Below are 22,032 nucleotides of genomic sequence, written 5' to 3'. Positions count from 1 at the left end.
TTTATGCAACAGAAACATTTCTCCTACACACAAAATTCTTGAAAAACAGGAAGAGGAAATTAATATTTCCTTAGAAATTAACCACTGTTGGCACAGCCTTAAGGCTGTTATTACGGGACTTCACTGTGCATTTATCTTTGTTCATATTTACAGGATTCTGCAGTTAGTTCTAAAGTGAATGTTAAGGGGAGCTATCCTCAAAGAGAGATGAGTATTTTAATTAATGTTATTAATAATATTATCAACATTTTAATTTATGTGCATTTTAATTATTGCTAAAGCACTCAGGACTCTGGATGGATTTTTTTGAGTGTTATAAAATTGAAAAAATTAAATATAGTCACAAAGATCTTGTTTTCAGAACTTGCCAAAGGGCTCTGAAAATTCGTGGTAAAACCTATGCAATCAAAAGTGCAGCCAGTTATCTCCTCAGTGCAGTTCTGCTAGCAGCAAGGTGGGGACAAACCCTGTCCTGACAATCCCCCTCCAGAGCACCTATTGTGCCTGCAGAACTCTCTAGCCCAGCTCCCCTACACATTCCCCTCCAACAGCATTCATATTATGGCTGTCCCTTGTGCAGCTGCGTTCTGGGAAAGAGAATCCCTGTGCCTTCCACCTCCTATAGCGTACCCGCCTGCTGCCAGTCATAATCTGACTCTTCCTGAAGCCTTTCTTACTGAAAAATCACACCTCCTAATTTGTAGTATTTCTGTTTTGCTGAAAATATGTCCCAAAGAATATACTAATTGCTCCTTTTAGTTTTGATCCTGAGCAAATGCAGGGGTGTCATTTGAAAAACGTTTAGGTTAATGTCTTAGGCCCCAATTCAGCAAAGCTCTTCAGCATGTGTTTAAGTCCCACTGAAGTTAGCGTTAAGCACATGCTTAAGTGCTTTGCTGAGTCAGGGCCTTAAGTTTGGAGGCTGGAGCAAGGTAGTGCTTGAAGTCAGTGTAGAGGTACTAGGGAAATGTTGCATTAACAACAGGCCATTTATACAACGTGCTGCAATCCAAAGACATGCAACTGCTTTACATACATTTGTTGTTGTTGATGACATTTTTTTACTGGCTTCACACACAAAGACAAATTGTGCTCTCGGTGAGAATGATGTAAATCCAGGTTAACTCCAGATTTATACTAGTGCATGACAGTAAAACATGGCTCTAAATTGTGCTAACATGACAACCGTTGTCTTAGCCAACACACTGGCAATTGAACCGGGGACCTCTCAAATTAAAAGCATAAGCCGTGACAGCGTGAGATATAGAGTCAATATCCTCCATCTGGGGCTGTAACAGACTCATATCTGTTGCATGCTGGACACAGAGGCAAACCCGTACCTCCTATCCATCCACCCACCCACCCATGTGAGTTACACTAATTCCTACCAGCCTCTGTTGCCCATAAGACTATACACCAGGGTTCTGATTAAGCAGCCACTACATATTAACTGTTCCTGTCGTCTTCATTTGGGTTTGATGAAGTTACTTATATTCACTAGTTGTGTAAGCTGGTCCCTGGTAAACAATGGACCAAATTCATCCTATATGTAAGTTGACTGAAATCAATGGGCCCAATCACACTCCCACAGAAATCAATGGCAAAATTCCCATTGACTTCGATGAGAGCAAGCTCTTGCTTGATGAAGGAATGGATTTGGCCCTTTGCTTCTGTAACATTTAACAATATTTAAGACTCAGCAGTATTTTCCTGCTCACCTGAGTGGGAAGTGCCTCTATCAGCTCTGCCATCTTCTTTCTCACCTCTACCTCTTCCCCGCGCCCACCTCTATCTTTCTTGGAGTGAATCTGATTCTAACTAATACAGTTTGGCTCATGGAGATTATCAGTAAGGCTTGCCAAACTCCAGACACAAGCACATGCCCAGCCCTGCCATCCTGAGAAGACGCTACTGTGGACATGTAAGATATTACATTGAGCTGCTTCCTTCTTCTCCAGTTTCTTCTGACCCTTTTTAAACTTCCCCTTTCCAGGGAATAAGCCACTAGGCTTAATAACCCCCAAACATCTGAAAATGGTAATTTACACCACTGTAATTTTCAAAGAGATTTGGCAACTGAGGTAGGCCCTAGTATTCCTCCTGTGTCCACAACAGAAAGGACAAAAGCCTGGCAGATCCAGATGGGGAAGTGTCAAGAAAGTGGGGAGTGCTACCTCCATTGCACGTTCCTTCACCCATTCCCACAGAGGCCCTTATGTAGATGCTCATTAGGGAATGGGATCTACAGCTGGAGACACAGAAAGTCAGGATGATGGCCACTCTTCAGAGCATCATCCCTCACGTCAATGTCACAGGCTTCTAGCAGGTATATGAATACCTCCATGGTATAGGAATATCCCCTCCATGATGTGGAAATTCCATGAGGATGATTCCAAATGAAGCATCTGGTGAGGGATTCCATGCTGCTAAGAGACAGATGGGGAGACGGAAGAAAACACAGTACACCTATATGGAAGGCCCCATGTCTCTGTGGATCTTGGAGGATCTGCTAGTCTTGGTCATTTCCTTGGTTTGTATGTGCAAACAAAGACTATCGGAGAAATTCCACAGCTGCAAAGTCAGTGTATCCCATTCTTTGTGTGAGAGTAGCCAGTGCAGAGGTTGAAATGGCCCATAATGTCTTTTGTTTGTATCCCACAAATGAAATGAAGGATGCAAATAGGAAGACGTGTATTACTGCAGGCCTCACAGTTAAATCAATTTTGTGTGGAATCAAAGTCTCCCAAAAACATGTGTTCAGTGGCAAAAAACTATGAAAACTCCCAGTGTGCCATTTTCACCTCCATAAGCACAATCCTAGAGCAAAATGGATTCCATTATGATCACTGTGACCTTGAATATTATATAACTGGAGTCTGGGACAGATTTTATTATAGAAAAGAATTTTATATAAAAAATAAAAAGTTACTAATGCTCATGACAGAAGGGGGAAATTTGATCTAGTCACATTCTAGGCAACAGCAAAAGGAGAAAAATGCTAAATTGAATAAAACTATGGCTTCATCAGATAGGAGAGGCAAGGAAAACTGCAGAAGAAATCATTTAACTCAATCCCACAAACCAAGAATATGAGATAACTTGGTGGTCTCCAGCCAGTTCCTAGTGGACACACCACAGCTGGCACCCTTGCTGGCAACCTCAGAGGAGGGAGGCCTCCAGGTCAAGATTGAGGCATAATAGGAGGGTTTGGGTGAAGCTTGCACTCGTGATATTTCAACTGTGTTGATTAGTGGTTAGAGGAGACTACAGAGCTGTCCTCCAGCCATAGGTGGCTGGTGAAAATATTTCAGAGGGGGAGGCTGGGCAAAACTTAATAGCTCTAGATGCGGGGGTGGGGGGGTGATGTCTCTATCCTGGCCCAGTGCAAAAGGGAGGCAGTTGCAGAGCAAGCCCACCCTTCCCTCACCCTACATTGGCCGCTCCTGTCCCATAGGGCTGGGCCCAGCTCCTCACTCTGGTCCCTTGGCTCTTGCCACTTGCAGATTGAAGAGCCTGCCACAGCATCACGTGATGTGCGTGTCATGTACAGATGGGGCTCGCTGCCTGCAAGTTCTGCCTCCCTCCAAGGTCAAACAGGCCAGCAGCTTTCAATTAGCTGAGCTCAGTCCCTTTCTGGCCCTTTCCCTACCCTCCTGAAACAGAAGCTGTGACCAACTGGGAAAAAGCCAGTATATCTTTTTGTGAACATAACATATGACTCAGTTTCCTGTTCAGTTTGGTATTGTCACCTGCCTGAATGCACAGAGTTAAATCAAAGGAGGCTGTAAAGGGGTGCTGTTAAGGAACCCGGGAAAGATAAAACAACAGCCTAAAGAAAGAGCATGCCTTCAAATGGTTTATTGACTTAGGTTCCTAAGTGCTTAAGTCATTGCTGAATATCGGGCTTAAGCTTCTAAGTCACTTAGGTGCTTTTTAAAAATTTTACCCCTTATCTCTTCTGTGCGCCATCCCCTAGAGGGCAGAAACCCTCACACTCAGAGCCAGTGCATTACACTGCACCAGCTTACACCAGCTGTGAATTTGGCCCAGTTTATAAAGCACGTTGTGCTGCCTTGAAATGAATGGTGCTATATAAATATAAAATATGATTATTAATGTATTTGTACTTGAATGCTGGGCCTTACTTTAAGTTACAAATACATTGCATCGTGATGTTTCTTTTGCCTTCAAATATTAGTACAAGCAGCAGCTCACACAAACTTGCCAAAAAAAGTCAAATACTTTCTGTGGGAGTATAAAATAGATTGACCACTGTTATTCTAACAGACACATTAGTTCCATGTGCTACAGAATAAAGTGCTCATTCATTACCCAATTTGTGGTGACAGCCTAGCGAGATATCTCGTTTACATTCTGATAGCCCCATGAAATATACTGAATTCCCATAGAGTTGCAAAAGGCCAAAGTTAGCATTTTTTTAAAAAAAGAAATAAACTTGAGTCTGTCTCTGGAGCAGATTGGCTATAACCTTGAACCTTAAAGGAAAAGAGAGAGAGAGAGGGACAGGCGGTAGGGGAAAGTTAATGGCACCAGGAATGGAAAATGTGGGCATTAGAAGAATTTCCTATTCTAAACAATGTGCATAGTTAAAAATACCTTCTCCTGAGATTATCCTGAGCATAAATGCTTACTATGGCTATTTATAGCTGTCTGGTAGCCTATGACAAAGATTTTTATTCCAACAAAGGAGCTGTATATAAATGCAGGACCTGTTTAAAGAGCTATTAAAATGGAAAATAAACTACCTCTGTGTGAGCTAGCCATATTGGTACCTGTTTGGAAAGCAGTCTAAACACCACTTTCCTGGCTGCTGACAATCTCTAGCAATGAAAGGGAAAGATGTTTATGTTTATTGCAAGCTGAATGCAATGTCATCATATGGGCTAAGCTAAGGCAAAATCATCTTTGCAGTTTCCTGTGAAAGGTGCTGAGCTGAAATCAATGGGAATTCACAGTGCACAGAGTCTCCATGGAGGCTGTCACATCCCAATTCAGCAAAGCACACAAGCATGTGTTAAAGTGTGGATGAGCTTTAGAACATACTTAACAGTTTTGTCAAACTGGAGCCCAAGAACCCTGCAAGTCATGAAATTTTGTGCTTGATCCTGCACCATTAACATCAATGAAGGGTTTGCCATTGACTTCAGTGGGGGATGAATCCAGAACATAATCATAGAACTGGAAGAGACCTTGAGAGGTCATCTAGTCCAGTCCCCTGCAATCAAGGCAGGACTAAATATTATCCAGACTATCCCTGACAGGTGTTTGTCTAACCTGCTCTTAAAAATCCCCGATGATGGAGATTCCACAACTTCCCTAGGCAATTTATTCCAGTGCTTAACCACTCTGACAGTTAGGAAGTTTTTCCTAATGTCCAACCTAAACCGCCCTTGCTGCAATTTAAGTCCATTGCTTCTTGTCCTATCCTCTGAGGTTAGGAAGAACAATTTTCTCCCTCCTCCTTGTAACAACCTTTTATGTACTTGAAAACTGTTATCTTGTTCCCTCTCAGTCTTCTCTTCTCCAGACTAAACAAACCCAGTTTTTTCACTCTTCCCTCATAGGTCATGTTTTCTAGACCATTAATAATTTTTGTTGCTCTTCTCTGGACTTTCTCCAATTTGTCCACATCTTTCCTGAAATGTGGCACCCAGAACTGGACACAATACTCCAGTTGAGGCCTAATCAGCGCGGAGTAGAGCAGAAGAATTACTTCTCATGTCTTGCTTACAATACTCCTGCTAATACATCCCAGAATGACATTTGCTTTTTTTGCAACAGTGTTACACTGTTGACTCATATTTAGCTTGTGATCCACTATGACCCCCAGATCCCTTTCCGCAGTACTCCTTTCTAGTCAGTCATTTCCCATTTTATATGTGTGCAACTGATTGTTCCTGCCTAACTGGAGTACTTTACATTTGTCCTTATTGAATTCCATCCTATTTACTTCAGACCATTTCTCCAGTTTGTCCAGATCATTTTGAATTTTAATCCTAACCTCCAAAGCACTTGCAAGCCCTCACAGCTGCAAACTTTATAAGTGTACTCTCTATGCCATTATCTAAATCATTGATGAAGATATTGAACAGAACCAGATCCAGAACCGATTCTTGCAGGACCCCACTCATTATGCCCTTCCAGCATGACTCTGAACCACTGATAACTACTCTCTGGAAATGGTTTTCCAACCAGTTATACACCCACCTTATAGTAGCTCCATCTAGGTTGTATTTCCCCAGTTTGTTTATGAGAAGGTCATGCGAGACAGTATCAAAAGCCTTACTAAAGTCAAGATATACCACATCTACTGCTTCCCCCCATCCACAAGGCTTGTTACCCTGTCAAAGAAAGCTATCAGGTTGGTTTGCCATGATTTGTTCTTGACAAATCCACGCTGACTGTTATTTATCACCTTATTATCTTCTAGGTGTTTGCAAACTGATTGCTTAATTATTTGCTCTATTATCTTTCCGGGTACAGAAGTTAAGCTGACTGGTCTGTAATTCCCTGGGTTGTCCTTATTTCCCTTTTTATAGATGGACACTATATTTGCCCTTTTCCAGTATTCTGGAATGTCTCCCGTCTTCCATGACTTTTCAAAGATAATTACTAATGGCTCAAATATCTCCTCAGTCAGCAACTTGAGTATTCTAGAATGCATTTCATCAGGCCCTGGTGATCTGAAGACATCTAACTTGTCTAAGTAATTTTTGACTTGTTCGTTCCCTATTTTAGATTCTGATCTTACCTCACTTTCACTGGCATGAGAAGTCCCTACATGGCTGGCCAATAAACATGTGCCAAAATGGGGGGAAAAGGGTGTTTTGTTTATTTTGTAAGCAGGGTCTAACTGAGCTCTCCCCTGACATCTAATGATGCACTGAGGGAAAAGACTTCAGGAACACTGTGTTTGCATAGACATGCCTACTCTGCCTAGGTGTGTAGCAGATGGCGCAGCTTTGCCAAAATGATTAATTTTGGCTGGTTTGGGGTTACAAATCCCTCTAGTATTCGAATGCAGGGATAATGAAAGAATGTTATCCTTATTGTATGAGTAAAGGGCTGCAGAACTGTGCTTAGCCTGCCATGATTGAGGGGGGGGTCACCGTAAACCGAACCTCACTTGCTAAGCAGGGGGTAGGGATGCCAAATCCCAGTAAACTTAAGAGTGGGTATGGACAGGTGTTTATACCTGGTGGTGTGGACTCTGCCTAAAGAGTCCTAGATGCTATTTAACCTGCCCCTCTCCAGTGTTTAATGGCAAAACTGATTAGAGTCAATTAAGAGTCCTTGTTTCCAGATAGTGACTCCTGGATGGTGTCCTCACTGCTAGGAAAGTCTTGGGGCTAAGTTTTAGACTGTGTGTGGGAACAGTGAAAGGCAACATGGAAACTGCACTGGCAGTGAGGTTCCCCGCCATCTGCTGAACTCACTGAGAGCTGAAATCAGTGAAAGCTGGGTTAAGTAGTGGACCCTCAGAACATGATGTCGCAGCAGCTTGCTGGTGGCAGCAGCACAGAGATGGCGGACAGCAGTAGACAGTGGCAGCAAGAGGGATGGCAGCAGAGAGACAGTGGCAGCTGTGAGCCGGTTGCAATGGTGGCCGCAGCAGAAGTGTTGTTCAAGGCCCCCACCCCCTGTGATTGCACCTCTGAACTTTGAATTTTTGCTAACCAAGAACTGCCAACTGTGAGTGGGCTGCCACGGAGGGAAAGAGGAGTGTTGTGTTAAGGGACATTCGTTTGTTGGACTTTCACACCACAAGTTGAGAAACTGAGGCAAAGGACACTGCTCAACACACCGTGGGGTGGGTGTTTGCCTGTGGTCACATGCTTTTGAATTATGGTGATGGCATTTTCCCTGATTAATGTTGGGTCTCCTTTTCCCTGTTAATAAAAGTTTTATTTTGTTATACACAGGTTCAGTGATTGCAAGGGAGAAAGCATTGCCTTTTAGAGGCACCCAGGGGAGATGTTTCGTTTTCCCAGATTATTGGGTGGGGGCTTAAGACAGTTCTATTTTCTGTTGTTAAGAGAAACCCCCAGCCATTGAACGTGGTCCCTGTTGCTGTCAACTCCACCTGGCAGAAGAATTACAACTTTTAATTTGTTTTTTAACTATGTAATCCATTGGGTTTGAAGCCCAGCCATAACATCACTTTCTTTTTTAATGGTGGGTGTGTTTAACTTCGAAGGAGCTGGAGAGCAAAGGTGTGTGACATCTTTACTGAGCAAGAAGCAACAGCGATGATAAGCAGCCATGGGCCTGCATGTGTAAGGGCAGTAGTGGCACCCAGTCCTGAGGCATTTAATAACTCACAGGAGGGAGGGGGGACAAAGGGGAGAGGATGCACAGGTGTCACTAACAACACTTGAAGGAACAAGGCACTGATCATTCCCAACGGTTGCCAACATTTTAACTTCTGAGCTGTTGTTGGTCTTCAGTTTAAAAAGAGAGATTTCCTTTGGGCTATCTGCTGAATTCTTTAGTCAGTCCAAACTCCCACTGAAGTTAATGGGAGACTTTCCTGAGGATGGAATGCAGGATCAGACTCTTCGTTTTAACAGGGGAGGAAGAGAGTGGAGGATGTAGGAGGGCTTTTTTCATATTGTGGGGGTATTGGGGGGGGGGGAGAGACTACATTGTCCTGCTTCAAATCACTCCATAAGACTCTTTTCCACTGTGATGCCTGGACAATACTTGAAAATGGCTTGGCAGTTGGTGAGCTGAGCTGTGACCACTGCTTATTATGCTAATCATAATTGTCTGACTGTTATCTTATGCTTGCTCACTCCCTAACTTCCTGGCTGTTGTAGTCACCTGTTGTCTCTTGTCTTATACTTAAATTACAAGTTTCTTGGGGCAGGGCCAATCTTTTCATTCTAAGTGTGCACAGGACCTAACATTGGGGCCCTGACCCCTGATTTGGGCTGTAAGGTGCTAGCACTATGCAAATAATAAAGTATGATAAAATTATTAAGATCCTGAGAAACATATATAAAAAGAGATGCAATGGAGGATGCTCCAGTTAGAGGGAGGAGGATAACACAGACAACCAAGTGACAAACTACAGGAGAGCACTTTTCCTAGTAGAACCAGTTTCTTTCACCGAAAGAAAGTGGAGCACATTCTGTCTTTTACTTAATCATAGAATCATAGAATTCTAAATTCTGCTTAGAATGCAACATCAGTGTACAAGCAATAGGTCCATCTTACATGATTTACATCCTTAGAACTTTATGACAATTTTCTTTTATATCCATCTTTACCCTCATGACAGTTCTTCCTCCACCTGGCCCCTATTCAGCTCAGCGCTAGAGCTGGCTAAAAACGCCATTTTTCACATGGAATGTCAAAATTCCCAAATTTACAGTTTTCAAAAAACTATTTTGGGTAAACAATTTTGGTTTTCAATACAATATCTACCAATTGTTTTCCGTTGGTTGCTCATTTAAAAATGGAAAAATGTTAGTCCATTTCTCATTGCCAAAAAATGTTTTCACAAAAATTCTTCCACCACCTCTACTCGATGCTCTTTACTCAGGCAAACCTCCCACTGAAGCCAATGAGAGATCTGCCTTAGTAAGGACTAATAAATAGGAATCTTAGATTGGTTGTGCTCGGACTTTCTTCACTTGTATATAACTCGCTCTGGAAAGGGGAAAAAAAGTTAACGTAGCAGAATAAACTGATTTAAGACATTGAACTTTAATTTGCAGTTTAATAAATTCCACACAGTACAGAGCAGTAATGAGGATTCTACAAACCGCACAAGTGCTACAGAGTGACATCCACATTTCAGTCATAGTATTTGGTTTTAGACAAAGAGAAGGCTGTAGTTGGATAACACAGTACATTCTGTTCTACCAATGGTGGTTCAACAACATCACATACATCTGACTCTCATTCCCTTTGGTATCTAGTATTATGGTTTTTGGAACAGTATAATAACTATTAGTTCCACCCCCTCCCCAATTCTGTGGTCATCTGCTTACTACCCTCAGCATACTTAATTGATAAATAACCAGAGGGGTAAATCTAAAAATGGAGTTATGTTACATGAGCCAGGCTTTTTCCACCCCCTGTAAGAGTTTGATGTGTTGTCTGTTCACAAAGATCACTAGCACACACAGGCTGCCGTGCCACATGCCCTTCCTAGGGTCTACACTTGATTGCAAGCAATTTTTGTCCGTCAGCTGGGACTGAGATTGCTTTGTGTTACAGGTTAAAATAGAATTCACTTCTAGTTCAAGGGAGGCCCAAAACATGGCTTGCAGGCAATATACAAGCCGGGGAGTTCTACAACAAAGCCCACGATCACCTTCATCTTTAGTAGAGACAGTGTGGTCTAATGGATGGGACCTGGGTTCTATTCCTAGGTCTGCCACTGATTGATTTACAATGTAGCCCCAGGTAGAGTATATTACAATAGTCTACTCCCAAGGTGACGAAAGTATGCATGACAGTTACAAGGTCCACGTCCAAAAGAAACAGAATCTACCCTCTGGCTGTGTGGAGAAGGGGAAAAACAACTGACTTGCCTGTAGCTGCTACCTGCTCTTCTAATAGCAGCTGAGAGGCTAACCAGACAGAGACTGTGATCCCAATTCACAAATAGCAAACATACACCTTCAATCAAAAGGGTCAGTATTATATCTGCCATATCCTCTGGCTGCTTCCCCCAACCAGTCGGCATCATGGTCGCTAGTCTTGTCTAGACTGAGTCTCCAGCTTGCTCTCATCCGTGCCCCAAACTCACACAGACATTAAGTAATGCAACTGACCACACTCTCAACGCAGTTAAGATGGAGATTTAAAGCTGCATGGCATTAGCATACTGAAGACACTTCTCACTAGCCATGCCTCCTCCCAGTGGCCTCATGGGCACATCAAGCTTGATGATGAAATGCTGCAGAACCCAATCGGCAGCGCTTTAACGTGGCTTGTGTGGTTGCGGCAGAGCGCTGGGAAAGAGCACCTCCACGAGAGGCGTAGCTCCCAGCACTGGTGCCCTGTCTACACTGGCACTTTACAGCGCTGAAACTTGCTGCGCTCAGGGGGGGTGTTTTTTCACACCCCTGAGCGAGAAAGTTGCAGCGCTGTAAATTGCCAGTGTAGACAAGCCCTCAGACAGGAGTAGTAATTACCCAACACCAGCTGCTGAAAGTGCTCAGCAAGGTAAGAATAGAGCTACTCAAGAGTAACCCAATCTGCATCCACAAGAGTAACCCAATCTGCATCCAGTTGCCATCTCCTTATGGTCAGCAGAAGGCAACTGACAGGTCTAATAATACTAGCATGGATACCTGACCTTCATCCATTGACAGAAGGAGATCATCAGCCAATGCAACCAGAGCAGTCTCTGTGTCAGATTAGTAACTAGTTTGACAAGAATCAGTGAGTAGTGGTGGTATATAAAGGTTCTACATTGAGTTTCCCCTGGTGCAAAATATATGTAGGGTTATTATTAAATACATACAATAAAAATGAGCCAAAACCAAAATCTTAAACATCCCCGGACGTTTGGGCCTGGATTGTTAGATCTAAACCAAAATCTTCCGTCTCTACAATGTCCTTGAAGCAAAACCCTGGATCTAAACACTCCTGAACTTTGTTATGTTCAAAATCATCATCAAAATTTTGCAGCTCTGCCCCATTCCTGAAGACTAATCTGAGCAAGTGACTAAGCAAAGATGGCAAGCTTGAAACTCAGGTTCAGTTCCCTGCTCTGCCATAGATTTCCTGTGTACTTTAGGCAAGTTACTTCATCTCTCTGTGCCTCAGTTCTCCATCTATACAACCCATTTATACAACAGGGATAGGAGCAGCCCCCTATTGAACAGGGGTATTTGGAGGATAAATACATTCAAAAAGATTGTGTGGTGCATAAATGATACAATGAAATACAAAGAAATGAAATATACACACATATGTACAAAAAGAAAATGCCATTAATCAGATGAAAGGAATCACTTCTAGCTCCTCTACAATTAGCCCCAACAGCTTGCCAGTGTGGCAAGGCATTGTTTATGTGCAGAAAAGCTCCAGCTCTAACTCTAATTAGCACACCATGTGGGAGGAGTTTATCCTATTAAAAAATCACCATTTTAAATTAATTTCCAAACCCAGGTCATGATGCACTGAAAAGCAGCAACTTAATTTACATAAGTGTAACTCTTAGTATAGACACTGCTGCAACCATTCTCCTGTAGACATAGACTGGAACTTACATTTCACAGTTCACATCTAATAGTTTACATTTACGTTAGCACCTTTCATCCTGAAGCATCCTAAGGTGCTTTACAAACTATACACATATGTCCCTACAAAAATGCAACTGCTTCCTGAGTGAAGGGCAGCAGCCAATTATTTCACTGAATACCACACAACAGTGGGAAGAGGAGAAATTTTAGACAAGAACACCAGATTTTTCATACTAAAAGTGCCACAGGATCTTTGCAGCAGGACAGTTAGGACCTTGGTGTTTACAATATACAATTAAACTAAAGACAATTTTCAGAATATTTTTAACTAAAACAGTTGTTCTGGAGACTAATTGCCCAATGATGAAACTTCTGGATGCTAACACAACATGAACACATTCTGTAAATTCAGTGTTTTACTAATTAGTAAAATGTGTGTCTCTTCCCAGCAGGTAGGACTAAGGGGCCAATCAGCTTTTAAGCCGGACTCCCCATTGATTCCCATAGGGAATTTGGTTTAAAATTTGATGAAAGACTACAGTCCAAAGGGGGAAGAATGACCAATAAATAAAGGAAGATAAGTTGGCTCTGGAAAAAGTAATCCCTAGTTTCCAAGAGATCTTACCAATATTTTCTTCCTGCACAATAATGAGGATAAGAAGGCCAGTCTCTGCTCTCAGTTATACCAATCGGTTAAATCCGGAGTAACTTTGCTGAAGCCAGAATCTACACTGACATAACTGCGAATGGAATTTGTTGTGCAGTAAGCAACCTCAGCAAAGGTTCTAAACTTCTTGACAGTCTCTCAAACATATATGGCTATATCCTCAGAGCTATGCAAATCTACACTAGCTGAGGATCTGGTCCGTAGGGCCTTTTTCAATGTAAACTATATGTACAATTAATTTATTTTGCCTTAGAATCTCGTCGTTGACACAGGCAGGTATTCACAAAGTTTAAAATGTCAACCAATCTGGATGCTTTGCAAGCTTTACTGCTATTCACTCCTCAGATTTTCTGTCTTCTCAGAGCAAGCTTGAAAGCACCTATTATCCTGCTCTGAATGAAAAGCCAGGCAAAACTACCCAGGCAACTAACTGGAAGATTCACCTTTCTCCTCTGGAGCCTAAAAAGCCAACAAAGCCACAGACATTTAAGACAAATATTCCGAGCATGGTCAGTACATCAAGATCTCATTGTGAATGTAATGTATGTGCATTAGATGAGACCAGGGTATAACAAGTTATGGCATCAGGGAAACAGATGAAGAGAGCTAAACTCATAAGAAGTGAGCCACCAAAACAACACCTTCAAGTGTTCCTTTCCTCAAATGGTGTCATAGAATAAAGAGACCATTTACGCTTTTTATTGTCTTGATGGTTTATTAAGGTTTCACATTAGTCCATCTGACAGTAATCAGTGGAAGAAAAATTAAATTATAAGCCTACTGTATATGCTAAAGACTTCTGTTTTGCCTTGAAGATTTCTTTTCTTTGTTTAATTTAAGTATATTCTATAACCCACAAGCCTGACAAAACACAAACAGATTTTCAGTACTTAACAGGGATCTTTCCCATATTAATTCATCCATCAACATTCTCCATCTCACTGGAATGCTGAAAATGATTCACTGATCCCCTAATATTTTGTTGAGAAACAAGACAAGAGCACTGAAGGAACTTCTGCAATCCTTTAGTGCAAGGATAAGCACAGAGGTTAATGATGGAAAAGACCTATTAGATCATACAGAGGAAAAAATATCTCTGCTTAAACAAATTTGTCTCACAGCATTCCAGTAGAGACACTGCTTCAAGCATCATAACTCACTGGTTTGAAAAAGTCAACAGCACTCTACCCCGATCATTTCTCAAAGATGAAAAGCCATTCATGGATGTGACTTTAAAATTCGCCCTTGACATTGTTAAGGGGTGACTTGAATTGTGAAACCCCAGTGACCCAGCTTCCTAGGGGCATCCATCTACAATCTACCAGTCCAACACACACGTGTTCTATCCATGGCACATAAAGCTGTATTCACTATCTACGGCAAGCTTTCCAACAATAGAGCAGTAGCACTGGCGGGCATACAAAGTGCTCAGTAGCTCACTATTGTAACATTTCTCTGATTTTTCCCTCTTTTTATATTTTGCTACCCAAATATTTTATTTTCCCCTCCTCAACCTTCTTGGAGTAACTTCTATGTGTGGCATCAAATGCATGACGCCTGCACTCCAAACTGACTCCATGTTGCAGTGAGAAACACTCTGTTATCTGTGTTGCTGACCTTCAATGGAATACCACCTTTACAAGCCTAACCATAAAAGGAATCCATGAGTACCAAGTGTTTAGAAAAGGCAACCTTCTTGTCTTTGAAGGCTCTAGTGCTGCCTTATTAAGACATTGAAATAATAGTCTGTTGGAGAATCTTTGGAATGTTCTAAGTAACAGGGCCCAGAAGAAGCTGTCATATCACATAGGCTGCCGATGAACTTTAAAATACAAACGTGCAGTTCAGTTTGCTTGGCATGTATTATTAACGAGAAACCAGCTTTGGGAAATACAATTACACCATTTCTTACGTGATCAGAATATTTTCAAAGCAAGGGACAATGCATGTACTTGTGAAAATGGCTGTGTACCTGTTGCACCAATAAAATGCACAAGTAGGTAATCAAGTGTACAGTATCCATCTATCTTTCCATCCTTCCATTCATGCAAGCATTTTGGGTGGGGAGAAAAGAAGAAACTAAACTAGACCACAAGAGGGACATCATACAATGCATGTGATGATTTGGGCTCATATAATATGGTGATGAATGTGGTATAAGGATGAAAGTCAGGTATGCACAGAGGACCAGCACAAGGTCTATGCACTCCTCTATTCTCTCTTATGTTCTACACAGGATTTGGGAAGTAGAGTTGACAGGGAAATTATTTTTTCCATGAAAAATTTCAGTGCAGATAAAATTGTGCTAGTTTTGGTTGGAAATATTCTTTGAAATTTTGAGGGAGTTTTGCTGAAACAAAATTTCATTTAGTTTTTTGCAAAAATTTTCATTTCATTGAAACACCACTTGCCATTGAAAAACCATTCTGATAGACATTTTTTAACCAGCTCTATTGAATAAGATTGTGCTGTCCTCTACCTAGGGGTGAATTTCACTCTTTGCCACATTCATCTTGATGTTATATGAGCGTCTTGCACAAATCATCATCATGTGCATTTCACAAAGTCCATCATATTGTCCAGTCTAGTTACTTTCCTCCACCCCCACACAGCTGGAAATTATATACAAGAAATTAGTTTGCTCATGTAAGTGCTCATTTGCTTACAAAGATGCTGATTTTTGCAGACACAGTAAGGTTAGGCACACATTTCTGTTGGTGCAGTCATTTCACCTCTGTTTGAAAACAGCCCTTTGTGTTAAGATTAAAATGCCACAGAAATGCACAGTATTTAACCTTACAGAACAGCACGCTAAATTTCATTCTTAGTTTCATGCATGCAGCCTCATAGACTTCACTGGGGTTGCATGCATGTAACCAAGAGCAGAATTTGGCCCAGTGTGTTTTTCATTCCTGACAGTGAGTGTTGTGACAGATTGTGTATAAACAGGCTCTCTCTTAGAAAAAGAGTTGGTTTGAATAAGCTGAATTAAGCAGCATTTTTTCAGACTGCATTTGCAATTTCTGTTTGAGTTTGAGTTCAAAGGAATAAGGTCTGTTCTAACACCTTGTGCAAATCTGTTGAAATCAATGGAGATAGTGAGAGAAACAAATGGAGTTTCCATGATTCATAGCGTAAGCAGTGGCACTGGATTCTGACTGTGAGCCTTCCGCCAGCCTGAGTGAATGCAGATCAGGTTTTCTGTTTTCCACTCTCTGCCTTCCCTTCCCTCCTCTGCAATGCTCCACTTACCTAGGGAAAAGGATGTTGCTCAGATTTTTGTTTCCAGTGTAGCCATCTAGCAAGTTACTTGTGCAGGGTACTCTTTGCAAACAGCCACGAGCTGCATGGCAGCCAGGCTGAAAATCCCAGAGCCCTGGAGTGCTCAGGGTACAAGGAATCCTTCTTCCACTCGAAGAAACATGACTCCAATGCCAGCCCTAATTCTGTAACAGTCTCAGAACTTACAGCCTCCTGATTTGCAATGGGCAATGTTTCTGTCCCCCTAAACTCCATGAGGGGGAACCTCACTGGCGCCACTGTTGGTGTGCTTTGCACCTGGATACAAGAGGGGGAAGGATTTGCATGGACTAGCACTCAAAGGTCAGTGAGGTTACCACCTGCTTGGTTTTAAATCTTGCCATCCCAGTTTTCAACACCCTCATTCACTCCCCTAGTCGCAAAACCTTTTGTCTACACACAGAAGTTGCACAGGTTTAAGTTAAATGGGTTTATATCTGGTTTATATTGGTTTCGCTTGCACCGGTAAATTTCCCAAACAAATGAAGAGTGTCTAGGTGGAGGCCTGCTCTAGTTTAAATAAATCAATTTCAACATTATTAGTTACATTGGTGCAATTATATGTGTAGATCAGTCCTAAAACGCTCCTCCTATGTAGAGGTGGAGAGGGGAGCTACCTCTAGGGAAGTGCTACCCAGCAGAGCCACTGCCACTCCTCCATTTCTGAGAACCCATGGTCAATACACCACTGTCTAGTTCCATCATAAGAAGGATGGTGTTTGCCTTAAGGGGCAAGGCTTGGTAGGGGAGGCTAAGGCATTGATTTAATTTTTGATTGGTGGCTTACAAACCAGAACATGCTTTTAGTGAATGGTAGCAAAATTATTAAATGGAATGAAGCAGACTATAAACTAAGAAATGGGCCTTGTATAGGAAAAGTCTTAACAAAAAGAGGCAGAAGGAGATGTTACTAAGTGCCTGCCTTGATATGCCATCATCAACACAGAAATTTGTTGGACATGAGCCCTATCACTTCTGTCTAGCTAGGACCATATTTAATACACAAGTTTGTCTAATTAAACGAACACATATAGGCAAAACAGAGCAAAGCTGCATAAACTATTTATTAGTTTTTTAACTGTCAACAAAATGAAATTGACATTTATTTATCAAATGCACTATACACTGGTGTGCATTTTCTAATCAACCAAAAGAAATATTGTGTTGGGAAAGTAGCTATGCAGGATGCTAACTTCCCTTCACGATAACTCTCCTTCTCCTGGAAGAGCAGCTGCCAAGCTAATGAGGCTGCCAAGCTAATGAGGCTATTGTTCTTTCTAATCAGTAGCTGCATCTCTTTCGTTAGACTCCACCCATTCATTGGTCACTGCCTGCCAGTGATCGCTTTGTTAGGTGGCCACACTGCTAAGGAGCAATTGTCTGTTGACATTATTTTTGGGCGGGGAGGTTGCTTGAGCCATGTACTGGTGAATTAAAGTCCCAAGGAAGGACATATTTATGACATCTCAATCTGTTCTACAAAAGACCATGATATCAAAAGGACAATCCACTGAACAGGGGGATTTTTTTTCATTACTAAGGCTTTGTCTACCCTGGAACTTTGTCGGCAAAACTTTTGTCATTCAGGGGTGTTACACACACACACACACACACACACACCTCGAACAACAAAATTTTACCAACGAAAAGTGCCAGTGTGAACTGCGCTTTGTCGGCAGCAGCGCTCTCCTGCGGACAAAGCTGCAGCCACTCGTTGGGGTTGGACGTTTTTTCTTGGCAGGAGAGCTCTCTCCTGCTGACAAACAGCAGCTACACTGCGTGCCTTTTAGCGGCACGGCTATAGCAGCATAGCTGTGTCACTAAAAGGTGGGTAATGTAGACAAAGCCTAAAACTACATGGGTTGTGATGAGAGAATAAAGATGCCTATAAACATTTATCTTCAGTAACTATGTCTTGTTTAAAAAGAACACAGCCAAAAATGCATGAAAGCTAATTGATTAAATGAGATGCTTCGGCAAGTTGGAATCAGGTTGGAGCAGGAGTGCTGGAACAATGTTTATAGTGGAGGTGCTGAGAGCCATTGAATCAAACTGTAAACCCTATATATGATGGAAACCACTTCAAGTCAGGAGGTGCAGCAGCACCCTCCACACCCCTAGTTCCAGCACCTAAGGTTTGGAGTTTCAATTGAAAATCACAACATTCTTCCTCTGTGGTTCGTTGAACTGAGTTCTAAAGGGTAACTTTGCCCATGACACCAGCAATTTGATAGTGTTTACATACTATGCTTATTCATGTGTAAAACTGGTTAGCATTTGACTTCATTTTTAATCCACTATCCTTTTTATAGGAAAATCTAGTCTTCTGTATATCAGGGTTAATTTCTGATATTTGATCATAAGCATTGCATGAAAGTGTGAATAAAATTAAAACTTGCATTGAGAAGAAGCAGATATACCTAAATGCCCAGTGGTCTGACTAATTTTCATATTTATTCTTCGAGTTTTTCGTATTTGGAAAATAATCAGAATTTCTACAGAACCTAATAACTTTTATCTTCTTGTATGGCTCCATGAAAGCTGGGGAAATAATTTAATACCAAGTTCAGCTAAATTTTTATACACTCTACCCCGATATAATGCGACCCGATATAACACAAATTCGGATATAACGCAGTAAAGCAGTGCTCCGGGGCGGTGGGGCTGCGCACTCCGGTGGATCAAAGCAAGTTCAATATAACGTGGTTTCACGTATAACGCGGTAAGATTATTTGGCTCCTGAGGACAGCGTTATATTGAGGTAGAGGTATATTTACATTTGGCTAGTGATTTCAAATCATACTTTTTTTTTAAATGTAGCTTACATAGTCTCCTCATTGACCCCATGTGACCACACTATGGACAGCCCAAAATACAGAGGGACGGGTTCTCAACGGGTGTAAATCAGCACAGGTCCAGTTGAGGAGCTGGCCCAGATTATTCAAAACTATGTTAAAGGGGCAGATTGTAATTAGGCCTGATTAAGGTACTGTACTTCAATAATGATTCATACTGTCACCGAACATAAATTACAACATTATTAGTCCTGTTAAACTCAGCGTGATTACTTGTGAAGTACAGGACAATTCAAAGGGAGTGAGGGAATCACAGTCTGGCCTACAAAGGTGCTAAACTTCTTACATGCCAAAACTAAAACATTGCAACGTTATAGCTGAGATATTACATGCATCAATGTGAGGCCATTTAAAGTTTAGGGGGCAGATCCTCAGCTGGTGCAAATGGTCATAGCTCTGCTGAAGACAACAGAGCTAGGGCCAATTTACACCTTTATGGCATTTTGAAAACTGACTTTTTTTCTTTTTCTTTCTGTGGTCAAAAGTATGGAAAATGATTAATGAAACAAAAATTTGCCATATTTTTTTTTATTTAGGAAAAAAGGCCATTTTAATTGGAAAAAAGTTTTGATGGAAAGTTTTCAACCAGCTCTACTAATTATATTAATCTATACCTAAATATATAGAGAGATATTCACACACAATGACCCAGTTGTGATTGGTATGGGAACCTTAAAATTGAATTTACCAACCTCTGTGCCTTCTAAACTTCATCTTAATGTTGAATTATTCGCATAAGAGAAATCTGATTGCACACTCTGTTTAGTGCTGAATGTGCTATATGAGATTCCAATAGATGCACTCTGTACCTTGTTTCAATTACTGTAGATTTGCATGCAAGGCACAATAAAAATATGTGATCATGCACATAAACTTAAACGTGTAATCATTTCCATAAATGCAGTGTTTCAGATACATGTGTGCTTCTGCGTGGAGTCCCTACCTAGATTTTTTTTTTTAAACAACATGTTTAAAAATAGCATTGTATTACTACTATTCATAATACGTAATTTTTAAACACATAGGCCAAGATTTTAAATAATGGGTGCCTAAAGTTATAATCCAACATCCATATTTATTATGCACCTAAATAGTTTCCAATTTAATAATGACTTCAATAAGAGATGGTGAGTGCTCAGCACTTTTGAAAGTTAGGTCACTTACTAGTTTAAAACACTATGTAGGCCTGGGGTTTTCAAAAGAGATTAAGGTGCTCAAGTCCTTTGGAATTCTAAATAAATTTGGTGTCTAACTCCCTTAGGCACATTTAAAAACATCATAAGGCACTTTTTTTTTTTTTTACATTTTGGCAATCCTGTACAAGGTACATTGGAATCTGCTGTTATAGTTTCTGGGGCCCCTGTAGAGGAGTAACAATGAATAATAATGATTCATAATAATAATACCTCGCTCTTATATAGCACTTTTCATGAGTAAATCTCAAAGTGCTTTACAGATGAGGTCAGTCTCATTATCCCTTTTTACAGATGAGAAAACCCAGGCACAGAGAAGTGAAGTGACTTGCCCATTGAAGTCAACGGGATTTCAGAGATCAGAACCCTCCAAATGCAGAACTGGGGCATAAAGTTGTTCCTGCTTAATCAAAGTCCTTCAAATATGCCAAAGACACTTTCCCCTCATTACATGTAAACTCTATGGCACTTGAGTTACCTGAGCAGATCATCAGGTGCATAGGAACTTTACAGCCACAGACACTCTCATGCGCGCTCTCTCTCTCACCCTGTTGCACCTCCCCTTCTCCCCTAGCCCCCCAGACAGCAAGCCTAAATTTTCAGCCTAACAGGTAAACTTTTCAAAAAGTGAAATGTCTGAAAACAATATCTTATAATGCAAATGTCATTTCAACTCTAACAGAAGCATAACTAATATTTTGCTATGCTAATTTTAGTTGTACAGCTCTGTGGTTTATACGCCCAGAAGGTGTTCTCTTCAAAGACTTCAAAGATTGTTTTTCTTCTGAACTGATCATTTAGTTCTAAATTTCTAATCATCAAGACATTCTAGAGAACGGGAAGATTTTATGAAAGATGGTAAGTTTCACTCAGTTTATTTTATGTCCACAGCTCCCTAAATCCGAGGACACTTTCAGTGCATGTCTTCTGTCAAACCCTGGATCAAAGGTTAAAGATGGGTATAATGAATGTGCAACTAATTCTAACAGGCCACCGCCCAGTCCCAGCTACTCTGAAATAACTCTAGTCTTACTCTAGATTTACAGTGTTCTAAATAAATTCAGTACCTGGCCCAATGTCCAGATGACACTTACCCACATTTTGTTTCTCTGATTAAAGCTAACAACTAATACCCTTCCACAACCCATTGCAAAATGCTCTTTGTTGTTTGTTTTTGTTTCTCAGGCTTTCCAGCAGCCCTTAGCACCTCCAAGGAGAACCTGCCCCTATATCAAAAGAGGTGAAAATCTGGCAGTGTATCAGTGCTGGATTTAGGCTCTCCCTCCTACTGAAAGCTTGATTGCTTTGGTAGATGCAGTACTGAGATTATAGAATGATCCTAACATACAGATGGGATTAATATCTGAAATAATAAAGAGTCTGTTTTGTTGTCTGCTCTGGGTACTTAGCATAGGCACTGCAGTTTGGTGAGGTTTATAATTCTGCACGGCTAGCTACTTAGGGAAACAAAGCTCCATTTATACAAACTTCTCAGTCAGGACAATTTAAAAAATATCAGTGAAGCTGACTGATACTTCAAAAAATAAACTGCATATGCCTTTTTACCAGTGTTCATTTTACTCCAAAGGAAACTTTGGTGTCTTTGAAATTTTGTGATTACAAATTTTTGTTTGTTTGTTTATGCACCCACAAAATGGTGCTAAAAGGACATATTATAATGAGACTACAAATCATGCCTGTCAGCCGAGCTTTACCATGAGTTCTGGGAACTCTGAAGTAGACTCTGCAAAACACTGTTCGTTATGACACTGAGGGCCAGATTCACCCGT

General features: G+C 41.1%; 1 protein-coding gene across 4 annotated transcripts in view; it reads right to left on the bottom strand.

Moving 5' to 3' along the window:
- CALD1 (caldesmon 1) overlaps positions 1–22,032 on the bottom strand; it is a 253,423-nt gene that overhangs the window by 77,928 nt on the left and 153,463 nt on the right. The gene's annotated exons all lie outside the window — the stretch shown is intronic.

Source organism: Terrapene carolina, unplaced genomic scaffold (genome assembly GCF_002925995.2).
Source record: "Terrapene carolina triunguis isolate 2854851 unplaced genomic scaffold, T_m_triunguis-2.0 Scaffold112, whole genome shotgun sequence".
Lineage (NCBI taxonomy): Eukaryota > Metazoa > Chordata > Testudines > Emydidae > Terrapene > Terrapene triunguis.
Note: the sequence above shows the minus strand (reverse complement) of the source record. Positions and strands in the feature narration are given on the sequence as shown.